This window comes from Alligator sinensis, unplaced genomic scaffold (genome assembly GCF_000455745.1).
Source record: "Alligator sinensis unplaced genomic scaffold, ASM45574v1 scaffold85_1, whole genome shotgun sequence".
NCBI classification, from domain to species: domain Eukaryota; kingdom Metazoa; phylum Chordata; order Crocodylia; family Alligatoridae; genus Alligator; species Alligator sinensis.
The window spans coordinates 2,167,559-2,173,558 of record NW_005841891.1 but is presented as its reverse complement, the minus strand read 5'-3'; the positions used below and the strand labels follow the sequence as shown (position 1 = coordinate 2,173,558).

The window sequence follows — 6,000 nt, the reverse complement described above, 5'->3', positions numbered from 1 at the left end:
GGGTGCGGGGGGGGGGGGGGGGAGGAGCAGTACCTAGGCAGTTAAACCAGCAGCTGCAGGACCCCCACTGGGAAACTCTGCACTGGTCAGGGCCAGGGTGATGTAGTCGGTGGGTGTAGTGTGGGTTCAAGCAGGAGCATGGACTGTACTAGGCAGGAGTGGCTGGGGTTTGGCACCACATGGAGTGCTGCAGGGGCACCTGTGGGCCAGATGGGGAGGTGGAGATTGGGAAAGAGCACCTACACCTGCACCACACTGCCCAGGTGAGCTCTGCTACATGTGCCCCCTCCCTCCCTCAACCCCTGGCCTGCTCCCAGAAGCAAAGACACAAGAACCTCCCCCCCAATCTTGCCCTCTTTTCTTTGTCAAAATAAATAAGACTTGACTTTGAGCTATTATGCAATTGCCTCAATATTAACTAACCAAACAACACCCCCCCCCTAAAAATCAGGACACATTATTTTTTGAAATACACTAAGAAAACCAAACACTACTATAACATCTTTTGATTTTTAGTATAGGACTTATTGATTTACTTTATAAAAAAAAAAAAAAAAAAAATCGGTCATTTGTTAAAATTATATCTTCTGAAAGATTGTGTGTGTGCTGCCCTCAACAGCTCACCAGAACTTAAGTGGCCCACCAGTAGAAATAATTGCCCATCCTTGTTAGGTGGGTGTGTGGTTTAGTAGTAATTTGAAAGAAAAGGGGAATGAAGGACAATCCTGTATTCAAGCTAAACTTTAGATGGAAAAAAAAAAGGCAGGGCAGGGGGAGAAGAGAATTACATTTTTACTGAGTGCGGAAGTTCAATGAGGTTTCATGCATATGCAAGAGAATTAAAAGTAGAACACGTCCTAATTATGTAATTATGCAAGAGAGCTGATCCAAAGGATCTGCTCCTGTCTTTTGGCTAAACAGTAGTCATTACCTCCTCCCTATTACATGTGCTTTAAAAGAATTCCTGTAATTACTTGCTTGCCCCAGAGACCCGAGTGGCTCTGAACAAAACAACTACTCCAACATGCCCTGGTTCACAACACAGTTTGCCTAATGAAGCACGTATATGGCTGTGGTCCCTTGCATAAGTAGTACGTATTTTATAATCTTCCTGACTGAGAGAAACTTTTAGACTGCTCAGTCTAAGGGGCTACATGTTCCCTTCTACTCCAGGCACACAGCGGAATCATGGTGTTCAAAGACACTTTGTTTTAAGTGTCCACTTTACATCCTATGTCATAGAAGTTCCTCCTCCAAATTGCCTGCTGGGTCAAGTTTAAAAGCCTAATGGGGACAGGAGGTAGAATGGCTACCTACACAAAACTCACTTCCACATCCACCAGCAGTAAACCACATCTTGGCCCACTCCCAGCAGCCCTGCAGGAACTGCATGGGGCACAGAGTAGTGTTGTTCTTAACCCGAGAGACTAGAGGTTTGTCAGAAATTGCAATGAATGGCTATGATTAGACTAGGTCTGCCTGCTTCTCTATAGACTTGTTTTTTTAAAAATCAAAACATCCTTATCCCTTCCTTTGTGAACCTAGGAAGCAACTTGTACCTTTAGCTCACAGTTGGACAAAGGTAGCAATAGTTCAACAAACGCAATACCAAAATTGGTGTTTGGAGAAGAGCAGCTTATGCAATAAACAAATACATCCAGGAAATTTACAATTCAGTCTGACACACTGACAGCCTTTGATCCACAGTAAAATTAATATTCCTGTCAGTAAGTAGTGTGCCCCATTCCATTAACAATTTAAACCACTGTGACTTTCAAAAATAATCTTCCATTTAAGTATTATCTTCCTTTCTCAAGGGAGCCAATGGCTTTTACAAACCTAGCCTGATCCTGCAGTTCATGCACACAGAAAAAAAAATCCCAAATGACTTCAGCTGATGAATATTGACTGCTCCGTGGAACTACACTGAAATAACTTCAGCCACCATTGAAATGCAGTAGCCGTTTAAGAGTCCTGACAGCATTATTCAGCAGCATGTCTGTATCCCCTTTCTCCTCCCCACCCCCTTTTTTCTTTATCAGGCCCAAAGCTGCCAATCTTTAAGTGTTTCTGCCAGCTTCACTGATCAATTTCTTGACAGTTTCATAAACCTTTAGTAAACACTCCATACAAGAAAAAGCTATGCTACATACATAGGTAAGTGCTCAAGAGTCAGAACATGTAAAGTACACTCTTCTCTGTACAATTGTACCCTCTTTTCTTTGTGATGCATGTACTGTAGTTATTGGATGAAAAATAATATCAGAATCGTTGAGGTCAGGAGCTCAAGAGCAGAAAGACTACATAGACACTATCAGCAGATCGTCATCTGATTCATCATCACAACCATCAAGATATCCGAGCTTGTCATAGGGAACCTATTACTGAAGGGTTAATTTAAGCAAAGGATAAAACAAAAGAAAAAAAAAAACAAAACAAGCCAATACTGAACTGATCCTACTCTCTTAAAAGCCAATATAGTTGTCATATAAAAAACAGAGGGAGATTTCACTTATAAGTCATAAAGAGCTGTAGAAAACCACTGAAATCAAGAACTACTGTATTTTCCATTATCTTTAGTAGGCATATAGTAATAGACAAGAAGAAAATACAGAATATACTTCAAATATATACAGAGAATGTTTCAATAATTGGTTTCTCAAATCAGGGCAGGATACTCAATGTGGTCATTTGTTTTTAATTACCCAGAATTCCATTGCCGCTCACAGCTATTATGCAACAGTACTGTTGTCCAAGCCCATGAGACACACCAAAAGATTAAAGAGACTTTTGAATGGCCTGAATTTTTTTTAAAGTTTCTCTGTTTTCTTTAGGATTACAAGGCTTTAAATTTTAAAAAAATGTTTCCACTGCAATTATATGAAAATCAAACAAAACCCCTAAACTCACATCCTTGTGCAAGTTTCTCTCATCTATAGTTCTCAGTTGCTACTTTTGTGTTCACTAAGCTCTATATCCAGGATCACATCTTTTCCTAACCACCGATTTCCAGGAAGTTATATTTGCTTCATTTTTCACCTACCTCAGTCATGCAGAAGTCACATCACAAATCAGAACCCTAAATGGAATAAGAAGCCAGTGTTCATTGGCAGAATATCACACTTATCTTAACCAGTGCTGCATTAAGGTCATTAGGTATGCATTGACATGAACTCTCCCAGGTCTTCATGGCCACATCCCCATTTAGGGTGCCATAAACCTCCCCCCATCCCCTCCCCTTTCCAGAGAAGTACAGATTCCTCTCCCTTTAGAAGTAGCTAAAGTGGCAATAAGACTTCCCACCCCCTACCAGCTGCCCCCTCACCCCAAATCATCTTCCAAGAGGAAAATTTGGCAGTGGAGGGCTCCTCAGGACTGATATGACAGCAGAGGTATATCTGCTCCTGTTTTAAGGAAAAAAAACACTGCACTCTTCTCCTTCCGTGCTGCGTATGTGGACACTGCAAACTGAACAAGCGATTGCAGCATAGACACAATGTATTTAAACAAATAAATAATAGTAATAGTAACTCTCATGCAACTTAGGACACTTGCAAGTTCTTTACTCACTTTCTTACTCCACTTTCCCTTGTGCTGGGCAAGCATCCAGGTCCTTCACTTCTCTCCTCTAAACTACTTGCATTGCACAGCTTTCTGCCATCTGGAAATAGATGGTTGTAAACTGCTGGAGAGCTGTTTACTAATGCACTGGTGAAAAGGTGGGAGCAATAGGCTACTATATAGTGAAAGGGATGGAAGAAGAGAGTAGAGAAACAACAAATTTCTCAATGCAGAAAGCAATACCTCCAAAGCATACAAGTTTCACATGCTACGGTAAGAACCAAAGAAGCCCAAAAAACAACAACAACACCCTAGCCCATAGAGTCAAGGTTACTATTTTTAAAGTTAAAGCAAAGTCCATTTTAATTTTTGTTAAATGAAAGTTTTCTTTTAAGGGAACCAGAGTAACAGCAGTGAAGACACAAGAGGCTTGCATAGCTAGGTTTCATATCAGCTCTGGTAGGGAACCAGTTCACAAACCATCATCAGAGAAAAACCTCCTTAACACCAAAGTTTCCAACCAGAAGTTCCCAAACAAGTAATTTCAAAATCAGGGACAGACTCCTTCAGCTGAATGCAGGGAAGAAGTTAGAGGACACTAACATCTTCTCACCTTCACATATTTCTAAATGCCCCTCCCACCCAGGTGCTTGTTACCTAAATGGCTTGTCAGCAGGCCTCTATAGCCGTTTTGCTGACACATTAGGTCTTGCTGCCAGATTATCTGCAATCAGATCAGGTGAAGATGCTTACCTCTATAATGTTGGTAATGATTTCAGGGGCATCTGTGTGAGGATGGGAGTTTGGCTTTTAACTTATTTTTGAGCTCCTCAAAGTTCTCTTATTGAAACTATTAATTTTCCTGCCTTTTTTATAAAGACATTTTAAAGGTGCCAAGACAGATTCTGATTGCAGTTTCAAGTCACTGTAAATCTGGAGTAATTAACTTAATGAAGTTACTCTGGATTTACACCAGTATTCAATCAGAACCTGGGCTGCCAACTGCTCAATGCTTTTCTGTGTCGAGAATCAAGAACTTCGAGAAAAGAATCTCTGAAAAATGTGAAGATAGATTATCTTTTCCCCTCTGATTCTTGGCAGAGATGCAAATTGAGATCTGATCTTTATAATAACACAGATGTGGGCTTGAATTTCCTGATGAAAACTGAGTCTCTTGAATCTCATTAAGATTTTAAATTGACATTTTCATACACATATGGACCTACAAAAGAGAGGGAAGGAATGGTTTTCCGGCTTTTCTATCACAACACATACCAATATTAATCACAACTAGTATTAATCATTCAGCACTTGCCTGCGTTGGACCTTGTATATACAGAAAGTTGCACCCATTTATCTAATAGTGCACATATTTAAATTGATCTGAAATTTAAATTGAAACAGTACAATCCCCTGCATTCATATCTTTTTCAGTTTTCAAATGATTTATTTCACCATGTTTTAAGCCACTTAGGAACAGATTTTTAATTAAAAAAAAGTAAGTTACTTGAACTGAGACACAAGTGCGTAAATAGGAGGTTGCACCAAGTTAACTAAACTGGCCTAGGAACTGTGACTGGGTCTTCAGAGTCACTGGGCACATCTACACATGCACTAATGTGCATTAGCCTATTTTAATGCACATGAAATTATCACAAAGAATCATGCTCATTCGCTAATGGACATTAAAATGGCTAATGTGCCTTTTTCTAGTACCTCACATTGGAGACTGTGTCTATACGTGCACTTTAATGTGCATTAGCTTATTTTAATACACATTAAAACATCACCAAAAAACATGCTCTTAAGTTATGTGCATTAAAATAGGTTAATGTGCACTTTTCTAGTACCGCACAATGGAGGTACTAGATTTAATGCACAGTACCTAAGGCACATTAATGAATATATAGACACACCCACTGAGTCTACACGCCCACCATTCAATGTGGGGAAACCAGGTCATATAATCCTTTAATTTTTTTCAAACTTGTTCTTAGAATTAATTATATTTCTTTGCCCTGCTCCTATTGAGAGGCTCTTTTAGAACATCATTGCTCTGGTTAGAAGCTTCCCTCGATTTTCCAGCCTACATTTATTTATGGCCACTTTATACCCATTTGTTCTTGGGCCAAAGATATTTATTAGCTTTAATAGCTCTTCTCCCTCCCTGGTGTTTACCCCTTGATAGCTCTGTATTTATGTGGATTACTTTTTTTGTTGTTGTATTAGGGTCAGGACACTTCATTGTCCCTGTGTAACCTGTTTGTGGGGCCCTTCCTCCTCCTGGCATCCTGAACAGTAAGAAAGAGAAGAGCTTTGGATGGACTCTCCTCTCTCAGCCTTCATTTTTCTAAGCTAAACAACCCAGAGCCTTTTGGTCTTATGTTGCATGATAGGTTCCCCACTCCCCGATCATCTTTCCCTGCACTTGATTCAGTT

At 40.0% G+C, this 6,000-nt stretch overlaps 1 long non-coding RNA gene across 1 annotated transcript in view; it reads right to left on the bottom strand.

Moving 5' to 3' along the window:
• LOC112549303 overlaps positions 1–3,925 on the bottom strand; it is a 5,552-nt gene extending 1,627 nt beyond the window's left edge. Inside the window, exons 1-2 of the long non-coding RNA XR_003092684.1 lie at positions 3,571–3,925; positions 3,044–3,079 (exon numbers count right to left, since the gene is read on the bottom strand). This is a non-coding gene — a long non-coding RNA (uncharacterized LOC112549303). The remainder of the gene's footprint in view (positions 1–3,043; positions 3,080–3,570) is intronic.
• Positions 3,926–6,000: the final 2,075 nt, after the last annotated feature.